This window comes from Pristis pectinata, chromosome 20 (assembly GCF_009764475.1).
Source record: "Pristis pectinata isolate sPriPec2 chromosome 20, sPriPec2.1.pri, whole genome shotgun sequence".
NCBI lineage: Eukaryota > Metazoa > Chordata > Chondrichthyes > Rhinopristiformes > Pristidae > Pristis > Pristis pectinata.
Genome location: NC_067424.1, coordinates 12,490,873 through 12,518,149, shown reverse-complemented (window position 1 = coordinate 12,518,149; position 27,277 = coordinate 12,490,873). Strand labels below are relative to the sequence as shown.

The 27,277-nt window shown below is 41.4% G+C and overlaps 1 long non-coding RNA gene across 2 annotated transcripts in view; it reads left to right on the top strand.

The window, feature by feature from the left end:
- Positions 1-27,277, top strand: part of LOC127580843 (uncharacterized) — a 241,613-nt gene that overhangs the window by 134,286 nt on the left and 80,050 nt on the right. The window lies entirely within an intron of this gene.

Here is a 27,277-nt window from a genome sequence, read left to right as displayed (position 1 = left end):
GATACCACACAAAACGTGGGCCTTCATTGAAGTAAATGATCTCAGCCAGCCAGGAGATATTCCTGACACTCTGTTCTTTCTCCAAAGCACGGAGTGTCACTCATTAGCACACTCACTTAGCTTTCAAATTGAAACCTATTTCATTGCTGCTTATTCTTAAAAATATCCATTCCTTCTAGTGCTCAGATGGATTTGTAAGTATGTCATTCTTGCTGATATAAAGTGTCATTCCTAACTTCTGTTTAATACTGATAGGTCTGCTCCTGGCAACTGAGTCATGTCCCATCTGTGTCTTGTCACTGTCCTGAAGCTTCTCCTAACTTTGTTGCCTCCACACGACACTGAGCCCATGCCTGATCTGATACTTAAACTGTTTGTAGCTGCCTTTTAAGTCTGGGTTGTTGAATGTGGAACGGTGATCATAGGGAGGGGTAGTGGGGAAGAGGAAGAGAATAAATCACAAAGTAAATTCATGCAAAGTAAACCCCCAAATATTTAAAATACCACAAGATAGTAGATTCTTTTTTGTTACTATCGGTAGAGTCAAAGTCGAGTTTATTATCATATGCACAAGAACATGTATGCACAGGTGCAATGAAAAATGAGTCTGGGATAAAATACTGTTTTGGAAGAAATTTGGAATATGCAAGACTGTTCATAGTCAAAGACAAAAGGAGCAAGAGAGAATACAGGATTTTATAGTACCTTATATTCTTAGAACTTTCCAAGCACTTCTCAATAATTGCACTTTACAATGTAGTTGGGGAGCAATGTAGTGAAATATATCAGCCAATACAGGAAACTCCTACAAACAGCCAGAAGATCAATGGTCAATTATCTTGCTTAACTTTGTTTCAGGAAGAATATTGACCAAGAGTAAATTTTTATAAGCAAATCAGAACTCTCTCTTTCTGCTCTCAGTAGCTGACACCCAGTTCTCAAAACATTGAGCATTGTTAGTTGTGGCCTTTACAGAGACTTGGCTGTTGCAAGGGCAGGAGTGGCTGGTTGAGATTCCAGGGTTTAGATGTCTCAAAAGGGAGAGGGAAGGGGGTAGAAGGCATGGGGGGGAGGGTGGCATTGCTAATCAGGGATAATGACACAGCTGTAGGAAGGGAGGACATCATAGAAGGATCATCTACTGAGTCAGTGTGGGTGGAAGTCAGAAACAGGAAGGGAGCAATCACTCTATTGGGAGTATTCTATAGGCCCCAAATAGCCATCAGGACACTGAGGAGCAGATAAGTAGGCAGATTTTGGAAAGGTGCAAAAATAACAGGATTGTTGTCATGGGTGACTTCAATTTCCCCAATACTGATTGGTACCTCCTTAGCGCAAAAGGTTCAGATGGGGCAGAATTTGTTAAGTGTGTACAGGAAGGATTCCTGACACAGTAGGTAGACAGTCTGACTGGAGGAGAGGCCATGCTGGATCTAGTATTAGGAAATGAACCTGGTGAGGTGAAAGATATCTCGATGGGCAAGCTTTTTTGGGGATAGTGACCTCAACTCCCTGACCTTTAGCATAGCCATGGACAAAGATAGGAGCAGACATTATGGGAAAGTATTTAGTTGAGCGAGGGCAAATTACGATGGTATTAGGCTGAAACTTGTGAGTGTAAATTGGGAACAGGTATTCTCTGGTAAATGCACTGCAGAAATGTGGAGATTGCTTAGGGACCACTTGTATTAGGTTCTAGGTAGGTTTGTCCCACTGAGACAAGGAAAATATGGTAAGGTGAAGGAGCCATGGTTAGCAAGAGAGGTGAAAGTTTGAGTCAAGAGGAAGAAGGAAGCTTATTTAACATTTAGGAAGCAAAAATCAGATAGGGCTCTTGAGAGTTATAAGGTAGCCAGGAAGGAACTTAAGAATGGACTTAGGAGAGCTAGAAGAGGACATCAGAAGGCCTTGATAAGTAGGGCAAGTAAGGAAAACCCTAAGGCATTATACACAGATGTGAGGAACAAGAGGATGACTAGGGTGAGGGTAGGACCACTCAAGGATAAGGGGGGGAAATGTGTCTGGAGGCAAAGGAGGTAAGGGAGGTTCTAAATGAATATTTTGTTTCAGTGTTTACCAGTGAGAAGGACTTAGATGAATGTGAGGTTAGTGTAGGACAGGCAAATGTGTTAGAGCACGTCGAGGTTAAGAAAGAAGCAGTGCTGGAGCTACTAAAAAGCATTAGGATAGATAAGTCCCCGGAGTCAGACAAAAAATACCCCAGGTACTATGGGAAGCAAGGGAAGAGATTGCTGGAGCATTAACAATGATCTTTGAGTCCTCCCTGGCCACAGGAGTGGTGCCGGAGGACTGGTGGATGGCAAACATTGTTCCATTATTTAAGAAAGGTAAAAGGGATAGTCCAGGGAATTATAGACTGGTGTGTCTTACATCAGTGGTGGGCAAACTATTGGAAAGGATTCTTAGGGACAGGATTTGTGAGCATTTGGAGAAGCATAGTCTTATTAGAGATAGTCAACATGGCTTTGTGAAGGGCAGGTTGTGCCTCATGAGCTTAATAGTTTTTTTGAGGAAGTGACACGACAAATTGATGAAGGGAGTGTGGTGGATGTGGTGTATATGGATTTTAGCAAGGTGTTTGACAAGGTTCCCCATGGTAGGCTCATTCAGAAAGTCATGAGGTATGGGATCCATGGAAAAGTAGCTGTGTAGGAAAGAGTGAACAACAAATTGGACAACAGGCCACTCCAATCCCAGCTGCCTGTAGGTCCTTTTGGGTTAAAATCCTTCATCTAGACTGAAAGATCTGAGGGGAGGTAGCTGGTATAAAGAGGTGAGGGGGAGGAGTGGGGCAAGAGCTGATAAGCAATTGGTGAGGAAGGATTGATTGGCAGATGGAATCAGGTGGGGGAGGGAAGGGAGGAGATAACGAGGCTGGGAGGGCTGCAGCACATGGAATCTGATAAGAAAGGAGCAAAACAAAGCAGGTATGGTGAGCAGACGAAAACAGTGGGGACAGGGGATACAAAGCTGGGCTTGGGGTGGACTGTTGCTCACTTGATTGTTCATGCTTCTCTCAAGTTGCATTCAGCATACACTGCAGGCCTAAACAAAGTCTGCCACAGGTCACAACCTCTATAAAATATACCTTTTGGAAAGGAATGGGTTACTGGCAGTGTATGGCACGGGATCAAAATATTCAGCCCAACTGATAAACTGTGTCCAAATGACTCCTCACAAACTTCATAGAAATCTATTCATACCTTCTCGTCTTTAGTATACTGATCTACTTCACCACCATAATGTCTAATGATGCTTATATCTTAATTGAAAACTGAGGAACTGTTTTCTTTTGTGGGAATGAAGAGATTAATATTTGTGCCAATACTGAAACACAGAAGGAAACAAAATTTACCTCCAGTTGTTTAGTAACTAGAGTTGTTTTGGCTGGCAATCAACATTTATTTAAGAATCAGTTTTCAATTAAAGCTTGTGCAAAGAAATAATTTGCTTCTGCAACAGTGATGCAGTTTCTTGTACAAGATGCAGTTCATTACTATTGTCAGTACAGGAGTAGCAAGCCATGATTGTTCCCAAGAGAAAAGTCAAGCTGCTTCAGTCAGTCGAGCAAAAATAATTGAATCAAGCCTAAAACTCAATCTAGAACAGCACAGTGTTGCTGGAGATTCCAGATGTTTAGCCTGATTTTCCTGTTCAAGTAACTCAAGAGATCTTGTGGAAATTGCGTGGTGTTCCTCTGCTTGTTTAGTCAACGACCACTGGGGAAACAGATCAACAAGGACAAAGTTGCACCGATTTAGAAGGATGTGATGTTGAATTCATGTGGGACTTTCATTACTACTTCATACACAGGCACCTTAAACTCAGAAAATTCTGGGCATTTTAAACACAAGCATGCTGAAGAAGGATGGCTAATTTATGTCAGGTCATGTGGAAATCACTTGACACTCTTAGACAAGAAGTTCTTCTTAAAGCAACTTGACAAACGTTTGTCCTTCAATTTAACATATAAGGAACAGAGTGCTTGCTCTTTAACCTTTTGTTTTGGAATGTTGGATGTACTGGTAAGGCTGGCATTTATTGCCAAAATAAAGCAACTAGCTGGACCACTCCACAAGTCAGCCTGGTAGTCAATCATATTGAAGTGATATTAGATGTATAGTTCCTTTCACACTTTCAGGCCCTCCAATATGTATTAATGAGGTTTGTGACTGGGGGCAGCCTTTGCTTAGACCTCGAGTGGTTGTTGGGAACAACTTGAGAAAAGAGTGAACAACAAATTGGACAACAGGCCACCCTAGTCCCGGCTGCCTGTAAGTCCTTTTTAGGAGATCATGTGGGATTGGGAGAGGAGGAATTCGTCCCTATGGCAATTGATAACTCGCATATCACTTTGCCATTTCAGCTATTTTCCTATCAAATCTTATTTCCCCAATGGTATTGAACTTGGTGTCATTCGTTGACCACTCTGTTTATTGCACGGTTCCACAATGCAGTGCATTTACTCAAGAAACAAAGGACTAATCTTGGAATCTAGATGAAAAAACACTATGATGTTGGAGGAGCTCAGCAGGCCAGGCAGATTTTCCCTCCTATATATTGGGCTTCCCCTTTTCCTACCTTCAGTCCTGAAGGAGGGTCCTGACCTGAAACGTTGACCGCCTGCTTTTCTCCACAGATGCTGCCTGGCCTGTTGAATTCCTCCAGCATCACAGTGCTTTTACTACAACCCTCAGGTGAGTACTTTCCCCAAAGCCTCCTCCAAAGAGATATCCTGATAGCAAAGTTCTCTAAAAAAAAAGGGATAAGTTTTCTTTTAATCTAGTCTACATTTAAAATCTCCAGGTAAGCTTCAAATGAAAGTGTATACTAACTTCTGCATTGTACCGCTCAAGTAATGCTAATATCTCATGCCATCCCTGACAAATTCACAGTTCAGTTGCCTTTTGATCTTCAAATCCCTTCTTACAAGGCAGACCGACTCCAACTATATTATTCTTGAATTTGGCACATGGGCCATACCCAAAGTATTTTATTCATTCTTTCACAACATGTTAGAAAGCAAAATCCAAAGTAATTCTCCAAGGCATCTCACCACTCTGATGCAGCTTTGAATTATTTCGCTCCCAACGCCACTGTCTTATATCTAGCTTATGCTTTTGACACTGCTTAGTTAAATTGTACTCTTGCCAGGAGTGAACTCATGAATCAGTTTAAAAGATATATTAAATGCTTGCTGTTGGATTTGTAATGGCGATAGTTTTCATTTGCAGTCAACGTGGAAGAAGAAAGTTCATTGTTTGATTAGATTACACATTTCCTCTGGGCTGATTTCCCAGGTCTCCAGCAGTATTCCATTTTCTTATATCTATTGCTCCAGAAGCTTTTCCCTACCAATCACAAAAGTAACTTATATTTATGAAAACTGCTCGTACACAGAGAAATCTGAATGCACATTTCTCCCCTGATCAGTTATTCATTAACTTGCAAGGCAAATCCCTCAGTTCAGTACTTTCCCTCTCGTGTTCTCCCCTCCTACTCAGAGGATGTCAGTTCTGCAGCCTTCAAGCCCCTGCATCCAATAAGGCCTCCTTCATGAGGAAGCGTATAGAATCATGGAAAGTCACACTTTCGACCCAATGATCGTGGTCCAACATCCACCTGCTGAACACGGCTCTCCGGATATCAAATGTGAAACCAGGACTCAGGAGCATTGCTTTAGCCCAGTGACATTGCAACTAATTGCATCCCTGGACCCAACCATCCACAATTACCCAGGCTGAAATCTAACTCAAACCAACTATTGAAGGCCTTGGTGTGTGTAGCTCAGTAAGGCACTGATATTAGCATGTATTATTTATCAAAGTCACCTGGATTCAATGAAAAAGAAACTGCAGATGCTGAATAGCTGAAATAAAAACAGAAATTGCTGAAAACACTCATCAGATCAGGCAGCATCTGGCTTCACAGAGAGAGAATTTTCCACTGCATACAACATGACTTCCCCTCCCTTTGCATTTCAAGAGGCTCCTTGACACCATGATCCTCCCTTCCATTTCCACCCATCCCTACCACCCTCCTATGGAAATGCAGTATTCAGAATCAGATTTAGTATCGCTGACATATGATGTAAAATCTGTTGTTTTGCGGCAGCAGTATAGTGCAAGGACATACAATTACTATAAATTACAAAAATAAATAAATAGTGCAAGAATAAAGGAATAATGAGGCAGTGTTCATGGGTTCATGGACTGCTCAGAAATCTGATGGTGGAGGGGAAGAAGTTGTTCCTGAAATGTTGAGTGTGGGTCTTCAGACTTCTGTACCCCCTTGCCAATGGTAGTAACGAAAAGAGGGCATGTCCTGGATGGTAAGGGTCCTTAGTGATGGCTGTTGCCTCCTTGAGGCACCACCTCTTGAAGATTTCCTCGATGTTAGGGAGGGTTGTGCCCATGGTGGAGCTGGCTGAGTCTACAACCCTCTGCAGTCTCTTGCGATCCTGTGCATTAGAGCCTCCATACCAGGCAGTGATGCAATGTCAGAATGCTCTCCACCGTACATCTATAGAAATTTGTATGAGACTTCAGTGACATATATTTACCATTTGGTGATATACATTTTGGTGTCAACAACATTTAACAAGTCACCACCTCCACACCCTCACTACCATCTGGGGCCCCAAGCACTTCAGAGACTGAAACAGTAAATACCATGTACATCAACCAAACCAAACACTTTACAGAAATCAGGCTAGCCAGCTTAATAGATCAGTGAAGTATCCAAAAGTAATTAAGCATTAGATGCAACATTGAATATTATTAGAACTTGGTTTGTTTCAAGGTCCTCAATCAAAGCTTTCACAGCTTGGTTTCAAATCTCCCGTGAAAGTTATACACGTCTTGAGATATGGTCAGTTAAGAATAAGTATGAAAATCAGTGAGCACACTGACTCTGTGCTGCAATATATTTTATAACATACTGAGATTACCATTACATTTAAACTTGGAGGTTTGGTCAAGAGAAATCTCATTTTATGCATCATGTTATCTGAGAGATGAAAAGTGGAAGGTTCAGTAGCAGGTTTCATTAGAATGATCAGTTTTTTTTACAGAAGGTCTCAAGGATATTTAGAAACTTAAAACTTAATGAAAACAAGTTTGAACACACTGGGTCTGTGGGAAATTGGACAGAAAGTTTGCTGAATTAGGAGTTAGGTGGTAAAGCACTACTTGCAATCTGACTGACAAATGTGCATTTGCAAACACAAGTTCAAACATCAATCCTTATTCATTTTCAGGACGTAGGCATAGCTCACAAGGCCAGAGTTTATCGTCCATCCTTATTTGCCTTTGGAAAGGTGATGATATGGTAAGCCAAGACCTGGAACTGATTGAGTCCTTCTGGAGAAGGTGCTCTCACAGTCCTGTTGGGGAGGAAGTTTCAGAAGTTCAACACAGAGACAATCACGGAACAAGGATACATTTCCAAATCAGGACGGTGTGTGTCTTGGAGGGATACATAGAACAGTACAGCACAGGACAGGCCATTCGGCCCACGATGTTGTGCCGATCTTGATGCCAATTTATACTAAATGTCCTCCCCCTATGTGTCATCCATATCCCTCCATTCCCTTCATATTCATGTGTCTATCTAAAAGCCTCTTAAATTCCACCAAGCTGCCTGCTTCCACTACTACCCCTGGAAACCTATTCCAGGTACTTACCACCCTCTCTGTAAAGAAACTTACCCCTCACGTTGCCTTTGAACTCCCCCCCTCTAACCTTAAAAGCATGTCCTCTGGTGTTTGGTATTTCTACCTGGGGAAAAGATTCTGACTGTAACTACCTTCATTACCTACCTTCAGATGATGATGCTCCCATGTGCCCACTGACCTCATCCCCCTTGGTGATAGAAGTTGCAGGTTTGCCTGAGGAGGACGAGTAACTACAGTGCATTTTGGAGATGATACATATTGTAGCCACAATGCACAGATTGTGGATGGAATGAATGTTCGGGGGTATGGTGGCTAGGGTGCCAAATGAGTGAGCTGCTTTGTCACAGATGATGGCAAGTTTCTTTGCAGTTGTTGCAGCTACAGTTATTCAGTCAAGTGGAGGGTATCCCATCACAGTCCTGACTTGTGCTTTACAGGTGGTGGAAAAGCTTTTGGGGTATCAGGAGGCAAGTTGTTTGCTGTGGGATACCCAACCTCTGACCTGGTTTTGCAGCCACAGTTCTTCTATGGCAGGTGTAGTTGAATTTCTGGTCAATGATGACCAGATGGAATTGAATATTGTGCAGTGAACGTCCTCATGTTGGACTTAAAGGACACTGGTGAAGAGCTGAAGACCCAGGACACCACCCTGAGGAACTCCTACAATGATGTCCTGGGGCAGGGATGATTGATCTCCAACAACCATTTCCCAAAGTGCAAGGTATCACTCCAACCATTGGACTGGTTTCCCCTTTGCTACCTATTGGTTTCAGTTTTGACACCTTACCTTATAGTTTCTTATAAGGACACAGAAGAAGGCTATCAGCCCATTAGGTATTTGCTTGCTCCCAGGGAAGCAATCCCATTAAGTTCCTTTCCCTGTAACTTATTCTTTTTGCCATTAACCTACAATAAAGAGCATTTGACAGTCACCAATTAACCTACCGGCACATCTTTGGGATGTGGGAGGAAACCCAAGCAGAGAGGGAATGAATAGTTCCAGGATTGAACCCAGATCCCTGAAGCTGTAAGGCAGCAGTAGTAATTGGTGCATCGCCATGCTGCCATGACAACATACTTGATCAAATGCTCCCTTGATAACAAAAGTAGACATTTTCATCTCACTTCTGGAACTTTGGCTCTTTGGTCCTTATTTGGACGAAGGCTGTGATGAGGTTTGGAAGTGAATGGTCTTGCCAAAACCCAAACTAGCTGTCAGTGAGAAGGTTTTTGGTGGGCAATTGCCACCCGATAGCACTGTTGACAACCTCTTCCATCACTTTGTTGATTGAAAGTAGACTGATTAAGTGGTAATTAGTTGGATTTGATTCATCTTAGCTTTTGGGACATACCTGGACAATTGTCTGCATTGTCATGCAGATGCCAGTATTGTAACTGTATTGGAACCATTTGTGCAATACTGACATCTATACCTCACTAGCAAAGAATCACTTAATTAAGTTAAAAGATAATTGATTATGTTCCCTGAGGTGGGGACCATAAGTTAAAATGTTGAAAGAATCTTAGATTGCAAGGTCTAGAAAATTTATCTGCACTGTTTCTTCAGTGATAAAATGGTCTTGTGTCTCTCTAACACTGCTCCAAGAAGAGACTGCAAAACAGAACAATGCCATTTATGTACTTCTTCATGTACCACTACACTACTTCAACAACAGCTTCAATCAAACTCAAGGACAGCTTCTATCCCACCGTTATCAAACTCTTGAATGGACCTCCCATACACTAAAGGTGAACTCTTGATCTCCCAATCTACTTCACCGTGGCCCTTACACTTTATTTGTCTAGCTGCACTGCACTTTTTCTGCAACTGTTTTCTTTTTACTACCTCGATGTAATGGCACGATCTGTCTGGATGGCATGCTAAACAAAAGCTTTTCACTGTATCTTGGTACATTATAATAAACAGATTCATAATACCTATTTCTTGCAGCTGCCAGCTCTTAAGCATCCAGCAGAGATCTCACCAGCCAGCTCTTATTGGCACTTGCACACAACACCTCGAGAACTCCCCCAGCTACTAGAGTCTGCAGTTTACATAGAACACAGAACACAGTACAGCACAGGAACAGGCCCTTCAGCCCACAATATTGTGCCAAACTAATTAAATGCCTAACAAACCTAATCCCTTCTGCCTACACAATGCCCTTATCCCTCTATTCTCTGCACATTCATGTGCCTGTTGAAGAGACACTTCAACACCTCTATTGTATTTTCCTCCACTACCATCCCTGGCAGATGGCTGCACTAATGCTTCATGAAGGCAGAGAGTAGGTCCTTAGATTTACTAGGAATGACCTCAAGAGGCTGGTGGATCACATTTCCCCTGGATTGAAATCCTCTGATCAATGGCGCCACAGAGACATTCTTGGGCCAAACCAGGTGTTCCTGGCCCTGGCAGGGCAGTCTGTGAGTGCCCTTTGTGGAAGTTTATCTTGAAGGCAAATGCCTGCCACGTTTCTGATTACCCTTATGTTGGACAGGTAGGTAAAGTCACAGCTGTGAACGAGCATTACTGCTGGCGTCATTTGGACAAGTTTGTCTCCAGAAAAGCAACGCGCAAGAAAATATCACTCAAAGTAGGAGAGTCGACGATCCCAGGGCAAAGCCTCAGAATAAAGGGACCTTCCTTTAAAACTGAGGTGAGAAAGAATTTCTTCAGCCAGAGGGTGGTGAATCTGTGGAATTTGTTGCCACAGAGGGCTATGGAGGCCAAGTCATTCGGTGTATTAAAGGCAGAGATTGATAGGTTCTTGATTTGTAAGGGGGTTAAGGGTTACAGGGAGAAGGCAGGAGAATGGGATTGAAAAAGAGATCAGCCATTATTGAATAGTGGAGCAGACTTGATGGGCTGAATGGCCTAATCCTACTCTTATATCTTATGGTCTAAAGATGAGCATACTGTGTACAAACTGGCCAGAAACATACACTCCATGTAACTGTGACTTTTAACATTACACACTTTTCTTTGAGCAAACAGATTTCAAACCCTGGACTCTGTTCTGAAGTACATGGTAAGACATGCGATCAGTTGAAGTGATTAAGAGAGTTGTCCCTCAGCTTATTTGAAGGAGTATGATTTGTGACCAAGTGAAAGAATAGTGGACTGTTCCTTGGGTTATAATAAAGGAGACACTTGTCAGTAAATGGACAGTGTGCTGGGAACAGGAGCTGAATGATCTGGTGGGAGATGTAGTCGGCATTTTTCTGAAATATGTAAACAAGAGACCAGGAGCCTGCTGGTCATCAGTCGCTGACTCAGACCGGCTGACAAGGTAAGGATGTCAGTATTGCACTAAAGGTTACAGGAGGAACATTGGAAAGTCCTGACAAACAGAAAGTAGTAAAATTAACAGAGGAACTAAAATGTTGGCACAACATCGTTGGCCAAAGGGCCTGTACTGTGCTGTAATGTTCTATGTTCTTATCTTCTATGAATTAGAGAGATGGAAGCAAGAAGCAGAGATAAATAAGAGTGGGTTGAGTGAGCTTGAGTTTGTAGAAATTGCAAGACAATAAGTAGCATCGATCTGCACAAAGGCTCCCACTTTCTTTCACAACATTAAATCGGTGATAAGATCGGAAAGCTGATGCAGTGAGAGGCAGAGCTGGGAGAAGAAAATGCTGGGAGGAAAATACAAAGTAAAGCAGCACAAGGAACTTCCCCAAGGGATGCTCTTAAGAGTGAGGTGGAAGACCAGAAAATTGCTGGAGAAGAAGTCCAGCATGGAATTCAGTCAAAGTTGGGCATAGTGGTGCAGCTGGTAGAGCTGCTGCCTCACAGCTCCAGAAACTCAGGTTCAATCCTGACCTCAAGTGCTGTCTGTGTGGAGTTTGCACATTCATAGGGCAAAGGGGTGGATGAACTGAAAATCCCAAAGGCCAAAGTCCTCACGATCCAGCTGCCTTTCCCACCACCCCCCCACAGAGAGACAAGAGGCTACAATGGTATAGACATTTGTACAGACCTACCTACCTCCTCCTAAAATTGCTCACCTCCCAAGTATTAGAACTGTTGGCAATAGACTGTTTTTTCAGGGAATGTCAACAATGGGAACGTGGACAGCCGAAGGGGTACAAATGGGCTGGGCCACCTGAGGAAAGATAGGGGAATTAAAATTAATGAGGAAATAATGGAAGTAGGAGAGAGTGTACTCAAAGTTCAAGGGTTGTTACCCGACATCAACAACCGTACAAAATGAACTGCCAAATATCCAATCAGGGAAATGTAATCCACCAAGCACAGGTCAGCAGCTCAAGGGACAAGTGGACAGTTTAAAGTTCATCTTACTGGATAATATCAATAAATGGTGGCAACATAAAGACTGGGAACTGGAGCCCTATCTTGCCATCCAATACACGTGGGCAGAGTATATTGATTAACTAGTTCAGAAACACTCCCTGTCAATCAAGTTGGATTCAGACAGGCCAAAATGGGGCAGGAAACATGGCCAGAGGAAATAGGAAATTAACTGATAAATGACCAGATAGTATGATCATTTTGTAGCTCCAGCAAGGATAATGTTATTATGGCTCAAATGCATCATTTAGCAGTCAATAAGGTCTGGTGCCAGCATGGTCCTCAAAATGAAATAAAATCAGAGTAGAGAAGTAGGACTAAGAGAAATCATAGTGGTGGGAATTGACGACCAATCTGTCGCTGGGAGCTGGCAGGGTGATGAATGGGAACCCAGCCACTCATGTGCAAGTGTGAGTGGCCTTCAGGCAAAATATATTTTTAGCAGGAATGGATCAGCAGCAGGGAAGCAATGGCTATGGTTTAAAGACCAATAAGGCATCTTTGCTCCTCCAGCAAAGGATGTCAGAATGCCCTATGAATATCCCAACAACCTGAAAAATGGCCTGGCGCTAACCCAGATGTTATGTGGTAAGGTCTATTGTGAACAGAGTGAGGACAATGTGTACTGCAGCTCCCAGATGACTTGAGGCCATTGTACAACCAAGCAAAATGGCTGGCAATAGTTTAGGTTGCGAAGCACAGAACTCTCTAATGAAATAATAGTGGGTTTGAACTGATGGAATCAGATTTCCTTTAAAAATGATACTGAGTTTGAGACTGTTCCAGTTGTATTTAATTGATCTGATGGACTGTGCCATACCAAACATCTTATTTAGTTTCACGTTATGTTGAAGAGCAGGGGATTTGCAGGCAAGGAACTACAAGTTAGACTGAAGAAGCACTGACCCAGGATGAGGTGAAGGACCAAAGGTCCAATGCAAATGAAGAAGGCTAACCAAATGAGTGAATATGGGAGTCACCAGCATGGCAGGATGTCGAATCTAGGTGGGAACATGACAAAGTTCTGCAAAGACAACTGATGACAGGGAATTAAAGAAATAATAATAACAACACTGAGACGAATCAACATGAACTTATGAGAAGGAAATAAGGCGTGTTTTTTTGTTAGATCCGTTAGAGTTTTTTTGAGATCGTAACGAGCAGAATAGATAAGGGTTGAGGGGTGGAGTGGGTGTGGAAGGGAAGACCAGTGTTGCTGTTCTATTTGGACTTTCAGAAGGCCTTTGATAAGTGTTACAGAAGAGGTTATTAAACAAAAATGTTAGCACTTCTGATTAGGGATAATTTACTGGTATGGAAGAAAGAGAGAAAACAGAGAATAGGAATAAATGGGCCATTTTCAGGTTGGGAGGTTGTGACTAGTGCGGTGTCACAGGGATCAGTGCTAGGGCCCAAGCTGTTCGCAATGCATGTCAATGATTTGGATGAGGAGACCAAGTACAATATATCCATGTTTGCTGAAGGTATAAAGCTGGATGCAGTGTGGGTTATGAGGAGGATGCAGAGAGGTTGCAAGGGTATAGAGACAGATGAAACAAATGGACAGGGACATGGCAGGTGGAATATAATGTGGAAAAATACGAGTTCATTCACCCTTGGAAAAAGGAAAGTTTTTGAATGGTGAGAGATTAAAAGATATTGATGTTCAGAGGGACTTGTGTGCCATTGCTGGAACTCAAAATGCAGGTACAGCAAACAGCTAGAAATACAAACTATATGGTGGTCTTCATTTGAAGAGGATTTGAGTGCAAGAGTAAAGATGTCTTGCTGAAATTATTTTGGGCTCTGGATTGCTTGCACATTGTATTATGCACTCGTCTGGTCTCTCCCCAAGGATGGCTTGTGATGGAAGTGATGCAACAAATCAAGATGTAGCAATAGGAAGAGAAACACAATAGGAAAGCTTTAGGGCTTGCTAATTTGATTGTGAATTATCTAATAAGTTCCATTTAGCATTATCATTGTTGTTTTGGTCCAAAGTGGATTGGTTGCGACTTTATGTTTAATTTAATTTTTTAATGTTGAACAAAGCATTTCTGTCACAGTTTCAATACCACATAATGCGTGCAAGAGCGATAAGTGGCCATCTTCAACAGAGATGGATTAATTTATTGTACAACTCCAATTATAATTCAAAAAATATCAGCCCTTGCAAAGATTAGAGACTTTAAAACACACGTACCAAGGCATTTGAATTCAGCACATTATAAAAGTAAATGCATTGTTACATTTTTGAGGGTAGTTCTGCGATCGGAGTGTCCACACTGCCCAGTGATGGTGGCTAATACTGCATGAGAGTGCAGAAGGTTAACCACACTCATAGAAGATACTGATCTCTATACACTGATCCTTGTCCGAGTCTCCAGTAAAAAATGAGGCTTCCACCCAATGGATGTGGATTGCTTGCACATGTAGCTATCAATGCATGTCTTGAAATGTTAATGTGGCCTCAGCCTTCATTACTACTGAAGTTACTTGAAGCTTGACATTACCAGACATAGTATCCATGCCATGATATCTCATCTCCTAAAAGTAGAACCCATTAACACTGTAAATATCTTGTTCCAATGACTCGAAAGATCAAACCTTTAGAGTTAGTGGTCATAAGTCAGCCAAGTGACTTCACTGTCAATAAAACATGAAAAATCGCAGAGTGTAGTCAGGCACTCAGCTGCCAGTGATGCCTGTGCCTCCAGACTAGCAAACTTCTTGACACATTACTTTTAGTATTGGGGTGAACACAAGGTAATACTTTATCTCCATCACCCAAGTTGGAGGACAATATCACAGTAGCTGCCTCTCATGTGCAAACAGACAAATTGCAAGTCTGAAAAGACCTGCCATTTTTCAAACAAGTCTGATAAATTTGCATCTAGAAACAATTGATCCCATTGAGGAATTGATAAGTAGATGTGAATTAACAAGATCAGCATTTGCTGATTATGCTTCAGCACAGCTTTAACTCTGACAGAATTGACAGTAAGCCTACTGCACATCTTATTGGAAACCATTTTACCATTGAAATTGATCCTGCCATATTGTCTATTGAGCTATTTGATTCCATGCCTCAAAACACTTTGATAAGCTATCTTTATTAGTCACATGTACATCAAAACACACAGCGAAATGCATCTTTGGTGGAATGTTCCGGCGCCAACATAGCATGCCCACAACTTCCTAACCTGTACGTCTTTGGAATGTGGGAGGAAACCCACACAGACACGGGGAGAATGTACAAACTCCTTACAGACAGCAGCAGGAATTGAACCCAGGTTGCTGGCACTGTAATAGTGTTATGCTAACCGCTACACTACCTTGCTTTATTGCCTTTGTTGCAAAGGGTTTGGAGTGTAAAAATAGACAGGGTTTGTTGCAATAATTCCTGGAATGAAAGGGTTGTCCTGTCAAGAGAGGCTAAACAGCTTGAGTTTGTATTCTTTGGAGTTTGGAAGAATGAGGGGTGATGTTAGCGAGACAGACAAGATCCTGAGGGGGCATGACAGGATAAATGTTGAGATGGAGACACAAGAGAGTGCAGATGCTGGAATCTGAGTAAAAAATGTTTTCACTAGTGGGACACACGCAAATGAGGGGACTTAGTTGCAAGAAATGGAGCTGGTTATTTAAATCTGATGTGCGTAGAAATTTCTTTTCACGGAGGGTGATGAATCTCAGGAATTCTATACCCCAAAAGAGTGTGGGGGCCAGATCACATTGACTGACACAACAAGCTTGAGGGGCTGGTGGCCTACTCTTGCTCCTATTTTCTTGTGTTGTTATGTAAATCTCACTGTTAATTGAAATGTGTGCACTGGTCCTCCCCAGCATGCAAACGCCCAACTTATGTACAGCCCATACGTATGAAAGAGTACTTGGGAGACTGGTGGAATGGATTTGCTGACCGCTGTAGGGCTATAGGCATCTTCTGTCACGTGGGAACTTAGTTCACAGCCACATTTCCAACTTGTGAACTGTTTGGGTTATGTACAGTTCACAGGAAAGGAATTCTGTCTTAACCTGGGGATGACCTGCAGATGTTTAATGCAAGGAGCTTCTTGCCATGATATGATTGCCCTTGCCTGGAAAGAGAAATCCACTATAATAATAATAATAATAGCCCTAGGCTGATAATTTTTGTGGACACAGAGGTCCCAATAGAGGAATTAACTGATTTTGAGAAAAGGTTGTACTATTAGATTGCATCAATTGTGTCCAATGAAGAAATATTCCATCAGGTAAGACAACCCTTGTATACAGTTAATGAGCATCTTCTAGTAGCTGCGGTTATATGGACTGTAAGAGGGAACGGAACAATAATATAGATTCATATCTATTGCCATGGGCTCTTCTCAATTGCCAACAATTGGTTTCTGTGGCAATTGCAGGTAAGTATCCAAAATTGAATCTGTATCCTGTTAGACTTCTCCAGAAAGCATGCCCAGTAAAAGCCTCCTCCCCTCCACAGAAGAAGGCCATTTTGGCCCATCGAGTCTGTGCCAGTTCACAGAGCAATCCCATTCCCCATTAATTTTCCCTGAAACCTATTTTCCTCAAATTCCCATCAATCTACTACTACTAGTGGAAATTTACAGTGTCCTATTAACCTGCCAACCCACATGTTTTTGGCATATGGGAAGAAACCAAAGTAGCCTAGGGAAACCCATGCACTCACAGGAAGAACAAACAAATTCCACACAAGCAGCACCCAAGGTCAGGGTTGACCCCCAAGTCACTAGATCTGTGAGGCAGCAGCTTTACCGATTGCATCACTGTGCTACCCTTCTATGTTGTCCTCTATTCTCATCTCCCCTTTCACCCAGTGTAGGGTAAGAAAAGAGCCAAAGAATTTAAATCTATTCAGGCTGCTCATGAGTTAAGCTTTGTCCTTGTAGAAGGCTGATGCTGCACCTTGTAACTTCATAAAATTGGATCTCGCAAAGGTATAGATTTTATTCCATGTGATTTTTTTTACCCCAATTAATTGGGAAGGATTTTGCCTTGAAATTGAATCTCTTCTAAATTGACATCCATACCTTGCAGTCCTTATACCCTCAGCCATTGAATGGCACATGTAAGGAAAACTACCATCCATAAACACCTCAGGTCCTGTATGCCAGACTTTATCAAGACCAGTAGGCTTTTGCATCCCAATTGTCCAGGTGTTGATCACATTAGTGAAGGATTCCCTGTCATGCAAGTACTTCCAGCTATGAATGAACTGAGCCTCGCGTGGCTCAGTGAGAAACAGGCTAAGAGTATGGTTCCCTTATTGTAATAAATTTATTGAATGTGGAACACCACAGATTTACTTCTTAGATTTACATCCAGTCAAGCACTCACTGGATTGAAATGTTGTCTGGTTATTCCGGACAAGTTTACCAAGTGGATTGAAGCCTTTACTGGTAAATGTTGTCATAGGAGCTAAACTCTTATTAAAGAAGGTAATCTACAGGTTAGGAAAGTGCGAGTGACCAGAAATTGCATTTTACTTAAAAACAAACACCAGATCAATGGGAAATTTTCCATGTTGCCAGTGTTCCATGTTCACATCACTCATCAGTTGGCTTAGTAGAAAGGGTGTTAGAATAGTTAAAGCCATTTGAGAATGATTTGTGTAGATCCTGCAGCTCAGTATATAAGTACATTTCCAACATGTTTAATGGCAATCAGGCCCTTGCCAGAGAATGCAAAACGAATTAGACCATGTCAGGCAATTACGGACAGATTGATGGGGTCATCTGCCCATTATTGGTCCCATTGACTACATTAAAATGGCCAGCCAGTTTGTTCCCAGACAATCAAGAAGGTCTGAAACAAACCAAATAATACTTTATTAAGTATTCCTCTTTGAGAAGTTGGTCATTGTGAGTGTCATGGATATGAACCACAAAAAGGAGCCCGTTTAGGCCTAAATATAATGAATGTTACAGATCATTGTCAGGACCGGTTCAGCAGTCTGATATAACTAAGTGGTATCACATCAATTAAGAAGAGAAAAAAATAAAAATTGCACATTTTACTACCAGAAGTGTGTTAATGACATTCATTTTATTGACCCAGTAAGTCTTGCAGGAAGAGAAGATAAAATTGTGCTACATCTGTTAACGATAATTGGCCTTTAGAGCTTGGATGAGATAATCATGGAACAAGAGGACAGATAGATTGGAAATTGAACAAATTAGAAACATCATGACCCCTGTAGTGAAAGGAAGTAGAACAATGTTACTTGAGAATAATGGCAGCAAAGAAATAAAAAGTTATCTCAACAGCATCAGATGACGATAGCCAAGTCATGGAAGGAACTAGTAGCACTAATCTTCTGATAGATTTTAGGAATGTGAAAGAAAGGGATGGGGATTGAAGGGTAGACTAGAATTTAAAATATCAGAAGATGGTCAGTGGTTGGGAAGGGGAAACCCACAAAGGTGTGGGTTTGGGAGCATTTTGAGGAATACTACATACATCTCCCAAAGTAAGGGAGTGCAGGAGTTTGGAATGTGTGTTGCATCCATCACTGAAGTAAGATATGAGTAAAAAAAAAGCATGTCCACAATCCACATGATTAGAATAATGTTAGTATCATGTGTATCAAGAGGGTTGTAATAATCCCCAAGGTGAGTATAATCCCCCAATATGAGGAAGGAGTTACAAGGGTGTATCCATAGGTACAGAAGTTCCCTGCATGACAAAAATGTGACCATTATTCTGTAACCTAAGGACCTTCTAATGGCTTGAATAAGAGTCCTCACAGACTCTACGTAATGGCCATAACAGATTGCTATGTGTGACTAATGCCAATAAACAATCATGGTAATGATAAATACATTTTAGGGGAATATATTCTAGGAAGCCTTCTTGGAAATGAAGCTAAAGGAAATGAGGAAAACCAGAAACTCTTGTACCATTTATTAAATGTTGCCCAATTACTCTTAAGTCAAACTAATCAGAGGAAGAAGGACCTCAACGGAATGCCATTTTGGTGGAAACAGGGAAGAAAGCTTGAGGGGCTACTTCATACATAGAGAGGGCACATTCTCAAACAACAGCTGCACAGCAAAGGAATGGAAAACAAGAAACAGAAGCCTTGAGTGAGGAAAAGTTAAACCTGATGGGTGATCTCCAAGATGGTGCTATATAAATGCCCTCAAAGAGGTTAAGACCTTAGTAACAGTACATCAAATGGTATCACATAATGCAAATAAGATTTAGACCATAGAACAGAGCATAGAAAGACAGAACAACATCAAAGGCAACTTCAGTATCAGTGCCTCCTTGGACTATAAAGACAATATGTTCAAGGGTCATCCAAACAAAACAAACAATCCCAATGATGTCACATGAGAGGAAACATTAGGCAGAGATAATTCACAAAGGTATCGGCAGTTTTATATGGAATTTAGGAGTAATAGGTAATGTGGAACAATGGCATCTTCAGTATTTAGAACAGAATACTGGGATAATTCAACATTATATTTGTCAAGCAAGAGAATGCACCCATTTATGTTGTGGTGATAATTAACTGCACCGTGTAGACCGGGACTTTGAATATGACATAGTACTTCTCTTTGACGTCTTCAGGAATTAAGTTTCCTACTTAAGTACCTCTTGAATCATTATTACCAGCTCCAGCACAGAAAAGAATATATGACGACACATCACTTGGGTGAGAATAAGCATTTGTGGACCTTGGGCCTTAATATTTCATCTCAACAGGGAAATTCCAGATGTTAATACTCCAAACAAGTGTTGCACAACACCTGATATTGTGTGGGGCCAAGATGCACAAGTGCAACAAACTTTTCTAACTGTGTGATTTACACCCAAAAATATTGAAATCCAGTGCATAGGACTGGAAACCACGAAGTTCCTGGAAAATGTAATGGTCCTCTCCTTCCAGCTTTCTTCTCTGCTCTCCCTTCAGTAGGAATAATTGCCTATCAGCTTGACCATTGCCAAGTAGTAGAGGATAGCTGGTCCCCTTGCTATACATGCCATAGAGCCAGTTTCAGTGAAAAGATTATTAATAGATTGTGTAAAAAATTCTCCATAGTGCTGTTATGCACCTTGGCTACAATGCAGAGAACATTTGAATTGATAAGTTGGTAAATTGGTTTATTATTGTCACATGTACTGAGGTACAGTGAAAAACATGTCTTGCATACCGTCCATACAGATCATTTCATTACAACAGTGCATTAAGGTAGTGCAAGGTAAAACAATAACAGAATGCAGAATAAACTATCACAGCTACAGAGAAAGTGCAGTGCAAGTAGACATTAAGGTACAAAGCCATGAAGAGGTAGATTGTGAGATCAAGAGTCCATCTTATTGTATTAGAGAATGGTTCGATCACCTTATAACTGCGGGATAGAAGCTGTTCTTGAGCCTGGTGGTAACGTGCTTTCAGTCTTTTGTATCTCCTGCCTGATGGGAGGGGGGAGAAGAGAGAATGTCCGGGGCGGGTGGGGTCTTTGATCACGCCGGCTGCTTTACCGAGGCAGTGAGAATTTTCAAAGTCATAAACATCGGCAAAGAACTCTGCAATTGTGCATGGAAGGCCCATTGTAGGAAATTAATTATTTTAACAGTGATATTATGACCATAATACAAGACAGCTCTGCTTCTTCAGAACCCACATTGAAACATAGAACTCACTACTGTATATTTTCCCATTTTCCCCCAACTCTTTGTCTCATTGCAAGTACTAGTTTGTCCACAGATTGACAACTCTGAGCATTCTGCTGTGATAAGCATCAGAACCTTTCATTGAACAGGAAGGATATAGCCACGCATTCCCCATCCATTCCTCCACCTTTATTCCCATCACACCACTCATATTCATTTCTTCCTGCTTCTGTTCAGTAGGCTTACAACATTGCCTCAAGCCCTTGTTCTCATCCCACATTAGTTTAACATTGAATACAATGTGTCAGCCATGACTTAGTTGGAAGCTCACTCTTGCCCAAGGAAGAAGGCTGTGGATTAAAGTTCCACTCTGGAATCTTTCACACAGAAGTCAAGCTGACACATCAGCTCAGTACTCAGGGAGCGCGTTACTGTCAGAGGTGTTGTGTTCTGTCTATACTTTAAGGTGGATTTTGGAAGATCTCCCCTGTACTGTAGCTGATTTTCAACCCTGCTGCATCCTAGGCAGAAGATACAAAAGCCTGAGAGCACATACCACTAGGCTCAAGGACAGCTTCTATCCTGATGTTATAACATTATTGAATGGTCCCCTGGTACGATAAGGTGGATGCTTGATCTCACAATCTACCTTGTTGTCACAATGTACCTTGTTGGCCTTTCACCTTATTGTCTACATGCACTGCACTTTCTCAGTAGCTGCGACACTTTATTCTGCATTCTGTTATTCTTTTTACCTTGAACTACTTCAATATACCAGTGTAATTAAATGATCTGTATGGACAGTATGCAAAACAAGATTTTCACTGTACCTTGGTACATATGACAATAATAAACCAATTTGCTAATTACCAATTTACTAACATTTTGAGACCCTGTGTGTGCTAATTGAATTCCTACATTACACCAATAAGCTGGTGCAGTATTCCATTCAGCAATAATGTGATTAAGGACATCAAGCTTGGTAAAGCTACCATGGAAATACAAGTTTCCTTCTTCCTTTTCCTGAATAAGTTTTACCAATATCCTCACTTATTATTAACAAAGAATTGACGCAAGTTAAAACCACTAAGTAACAGCTGGTTTTCAATTTGAGGGAGAAACAGTATACTTCTATATAATTGAGGAGGAAGTTACTGAAATATCACCACATGGTTAATCGTCTTGAGTGATGCCATCTTTTAAGACCTTAAAACAATACACTTTATAATGCTCATTGGGAATGGAGCTAAAAGCCTAAGGTTCTCCTACTGCAGATCACTCATTCTTTTAGGCCCATTAAAACAGTAAATTGCTCGGCAGTAATAGCTTGGAAGCTCTCTGACACTTCATACTTTCCACATTATAGTCCTCTACATAATAATGCATTCTTATTATAGGTCATTTCTCTGGCTTAGTCAGCTTGGGGCCAAGGACCCAGGACAGCAGAACGATGTTCATTTTTGGAATCTGCAATATTTTTTTATCAACAAATCTTCAGGAGGTTGAAAAAAAAACCTCTGGCATCAGCATAGATGTGTTCAACCCTTCGGGATATTGAAAACCTTCAGCTATCCTGAATGGGTCAGCGGAAGGATGCAGTGGGAGGGGCCATTTTCCCTCTCTCTCGGAAAGAACTGACCCAAGCAGTGAATGGGTAACATTACAGTTCCCAATGCCTCCTTAGCCAGGACCCACTGCGCAATTCTACTGCTCAGGTGGTCTAAGTAATATACAATAGAACAAATCTTACATGCTTAACATCGAACGGTTCCCTTATACGATGAGATGGATTCTGACCTCACAATCTACCTTGTTGTGACCTTGTACCTTATTGTCTACCTGCACTGCACTTCCTCTGTAGCTGTGACACTTTACTCTGTACTGTTATTGTTTTTACCTGTACTACCTCAATGCACTCTGTACTAACTCAATGTAACTGCACTGTGTAATGAATTGACCTGTACGATCGGTATGCAAGACAAGTTTTTTCACTGTACCTCGGTACAAGTGACAATAATAAACCAATTCCAATACCAATACTCAAAGATCATTCCTCTCCATTAAGTGGCAATTCGAGGAAAACAATTAAATCACAGGGTAGTGTGGGAAAGAAATTAAATGGCTTCTCACACTTCACTCTTCTCAGGCAGTCCCTCACAACCAACTTCCAGTCTACAGGAACCACAGAGTGTCCGTAGCTTATTGGTTGCCCTGATGTCCCAAATTTTTGGCACCTGTAAAGAGACTGTCATCTGCCCTACCAAGGCGGTGCTGGACTGGTTTGATGAGAACGACAAGAGACTGAGGAGCAAATAAGTCACAGACATAAACAATTCCTGGATTGAAAGCTCCATCCTTATTCAGGGGAAAGAAATAGCTCTAAGGCACTTGAAAGCAGAGGTCCGCAGAATGCCCATGACCTGGAGAACAGATGGTGGATGGAGGCACTGCAGGAGGTTCAGCAACTCGCTGAAAGCCGTAACATGCATGGGTTTTACAGCAAAAGCCATCTATTGTCCAAGCACCCAAGGCCTACCCACTGGGAGCCAAGACTGAGGGTGAAGTCATCAATGACAGAGCAGCAGTCAATGGTGCTGGAAGGAAGATTTCAAAGACCTCTGCAACTGTGATTCTGTCCTGAACTCCATCTCACAGCTATCTATTTGGGCCAGACTTACTGAGTGACAAGTAGTCTTGGAGACAATATCAAACTCAAATATGACCAGTCCCCTAAATCCTGAAACTCAGCAGTGAAAAATTTCAGCAAAAATCCCCAATCTTATTGTCCACAGCTGAGAAGGAGGGATACACTAGGGGATTTCAGCGGTACTGTAATTGTGACCATCTTCAAGAGAGAAGATAAGTCTGACTGGAACTACAGAGAGGTCTCCCTGCTGTCTGACACAGGGAAAATAATTGCCAGTGTCCTCATCAGATGTCTCCTCCCAGTGGCTGGAAAGCTCCTCCCAAAATCACAGTGTGAATCCATCCATATCCAGGCATGATTTTAACCATGTGACAACTCCAAGAAAATTGCAGGCAGCAACAACCACTAAAATAGCCCTCTTCAACTCACTAAGAATCTTTGTTTCCATCACTTAGGAAGAATACCCTCAACATTCAAACCCACAGAAATCTATACATCTCACATTTGCTCCACAACCATAACACTAACTAACTGATCTGCAAAAGAGGCAATCTCAGTGAAGACCAGTGTCAAACATGACTGCATCATCGCCCGAGTACTTTACTCAACCTTTCTTACAGCAAAATTGGACCTCATCTGAAGAGAATGGAGCTAATCTCCAGAACTAACATGAAATTATTCTGTCTGTGGCAAATACACTCTGAATCTCAGTAGTTTAGCTTAAGTTTACAGGAGATACTTGTATTCACACATGCTTGTAGGCCAAGCACAGAATCTACAAAATAGGAGTGGAAGCAAATCATCCTCAATTCTAAAGGACTGCCTGAAAAAAAGTATATCCATGTTTGGAAATACGAAATTGTTTCATTTTGTTTTAAAGAATATTTTTCTCAGTTAACTACTTCTGTTTATATATTACAAAAACAAGTAGCAAAACAGATTCTGTATGGACAATATTCAATGGACAAAAATGAATGATAAATTTATTTTCACAACAAGACGTTGAGAGTCTGTAGATCACTTCACAGGTCTAATCTCTCCACCTCTGCCTTAAAAAATGGTCTAATTTCCAAACTTGTCTAAATGACTGTAGACATCTAGAGACACCATCTTCTGCAATTGTAAAAACAGAAAATGTGGAAAATACTCAGCATGTCAGGCTGGATCCGTGGAAAGAGAAACAGAGTTAATGTTTCAGATCAAGGACTCTTTGTCAGAATTGGGAAGGAGAGAAAGGAAGGTTGTTAAGTTGCAGGGAAGGTTAGGGAGGAGGAATATCTCTGATAAGTTAAAACTACAATGGCCATGGGAATAAGCTGTAAACAGGTTATCTGGTCAGTGAGTGAACAGTTAGAGAGTGTAAACATGGACAAAAGAACGTGGACAAGTGAAGGTAGGAGTTTGAAAATGCAGAGTAGGAAGACATGCCCAGCAGGTCAGGCTGGGTATGTCCTCCACTCCCTGAGAAAAAAAAGAAAAAGGTCAGCATGGATGTAGGGGCAGAACAGCCTGTTCCTGTGCTGTCTGACTGTGTGGCTATTATTGGCTGGATGCCTTGAAATATTCCATTTCGAGGGGTTGTCAAGTGCTCCCTATCCCTCACTAAGCTAATTACTTCACCCCTGTAAAGAACCAATCACAAATGAATAGGTCCCCCAAGAAAAACAGAAAATGTTTGAAATATTCAACAGTTCAGGCAACATCCAGGGAGGTCATAGAACATCATGTACATCGCAGAAATAGGCCCTTCAGCTCATGGAGACCACACTGACCATCAGCAACCCATTTACACTGATCCCACATTAACTCAATTTTCATCACGCAGTTAATGGTTCAGGCAAATGACCTTTCATCACAACTGGAGTAGGTATTATGTCATAACGCTTCCTTATTTTTAGCTTAATCAGTTTTGCTTCTTTTAAGTTCACTCAGATGGCACCAACTTAATTGACTCAATTGTTGTTTCTGTCTTAAACTATTGCCCTTCATTTATCTGCATCCCAGCCAGTATTGTGTGTTTATTTTACTTTCCCAGAAGAAATGAGGCCTGGTCTTGCCTGGATATCAGGGACACAACCTTTTGCTTTTAAAACTCTGCTAAAAACCACCTGGTTGAATCATTTTACAATTAAATAATGCTTTTTCAACATGCTTCTCTCCTTCTTTATGCTTTCCTCCCTGATCACATTACCTTTACCAATATCATTCTGTTATGTAGTTATTATCATCATGCAATGAATATTTCAACATTTCTAATTATACTCCTACCAGCTTAGTCAATAACGTTTACCTTATTAATGATATCTTAATCAAAACCAGCTTAGTCAATAACGTTTACCTTATTAATGATATCTTAATCAAAACCTGCAATGACGGTTTTCCTTACATTTACAGATAGTTTAGCCACTCCATTAGATGGGAGCTATACAGGTATGTTTGATAATATTCCTTCTCACAAAATTATCAAACTGCCACAAGTCTATTGTCACCAATTATTTCCACTGGTCGACCACACCATACACAAATTGTTCCTTGCACATGTAAAGTTGTAAAGTTCCCAAGGGTTTAGATTCCAATCACTTGGTATGAGTGGAACTTGCCACGATTCTTTTCACAAAGATCTCTATCTACTCATTCAAAGAGTTTCTTTGGCCTGTTCACTCTTGAAATGGTGTTTTCATGGGTGTTGAACTGACAGGCAGTAAAATAAAACTCTGTTAATCCAGCATGTTCAGATCTTTGGTAGATTCTCTGGACTTCTGGAAGTTATTCAAGAAAAAAGACAAAATGACAGTACAGTAGTGTAATAGATCTTCCAGTGAGGCTGGGAAGTTTCAAGATGGTTTCAGGGAGTGCGGGAAACAAGGACTCAGTGAGTTTAAAGGGAGTGTGGGAACTGGGGCGTAAGTGAGTTTAAAGGGAGTGCAAGAACCAGGGCCCCAGTGTGTTAGAGATGCAATAATCAGCACCCACTGAGCTCAATGCTGAATACCTGGGATTTCCAAACAATCAAACAACGTTTGGAGGAATATTACTGCTCACTGATTCATCAGCTCCTCTAGATTCCAATCCAGAACTGATCAGTGTACAAACTATGAGTAATTGCCTTCATAGCTCCTGTCACAAGTGTAATGTAAATGTAACTTAGTATTAAAACAGCAGGTATTTCCACATTCATGTCCCTTGTAAAAATTGTGGCAGAAATAAAATGGTTTTAATTCTTTATCTTGCATTTTTACCCAACTTCAACCAACCTTTCTGAGTGTGTCCATAAGCACAAGTCATAATTGGATCTTTCCACATTTGATCTTCAATTTCTCAGATTCAGATTAGTTTGTTGTTATACAACAAAATAAGATAATATATTTATTTATTAGTCACACATACATCGAAACACACAGTGAAATGCATCTTTTTGCGTGACTGAGAACATGCTGGGGGTAGCCCGCAAGTGTCGCCACTCTTCCGGCGCCAACATAGCCTGCCCACAGCTCCCAACCTGCATGTCTTTGGAATATGGGAGGAAACTAGAGGACCCGGAGGAAACCCATGCAGACACACGTACAACTTCTTACACAGAACGGCTGGAATTGAACCCAAGTCACTGGCGCTGTAATAGCGTAACGCTAACCACTACACTACTGTGGCGCCCGTATATACACCAGTGTGCAGTGAACTTCCTTGCTTGTGTGAAGCTCAGAGAGGGAACAGTATACACAGTAATAATAAACACAGCCATAAGTGCAAAACAACAAAATGGTGCAAAGATTGCAGTGCAACCTGAAGTAGCACAAAAAGAAATGTTACTAAAGTGACAATAACGGAATAACAGAGAGAAGTAGAATTAAGAATCCAAGAACGTGGCAGCACCACTGGGAAGGGGATGTGAAACAAGTGATTGGTTCAGAAGTCTGAAACAGCAACTGGAAAATCACTCACTTGGATTAGGGTGTAAATGGTACATCCCACA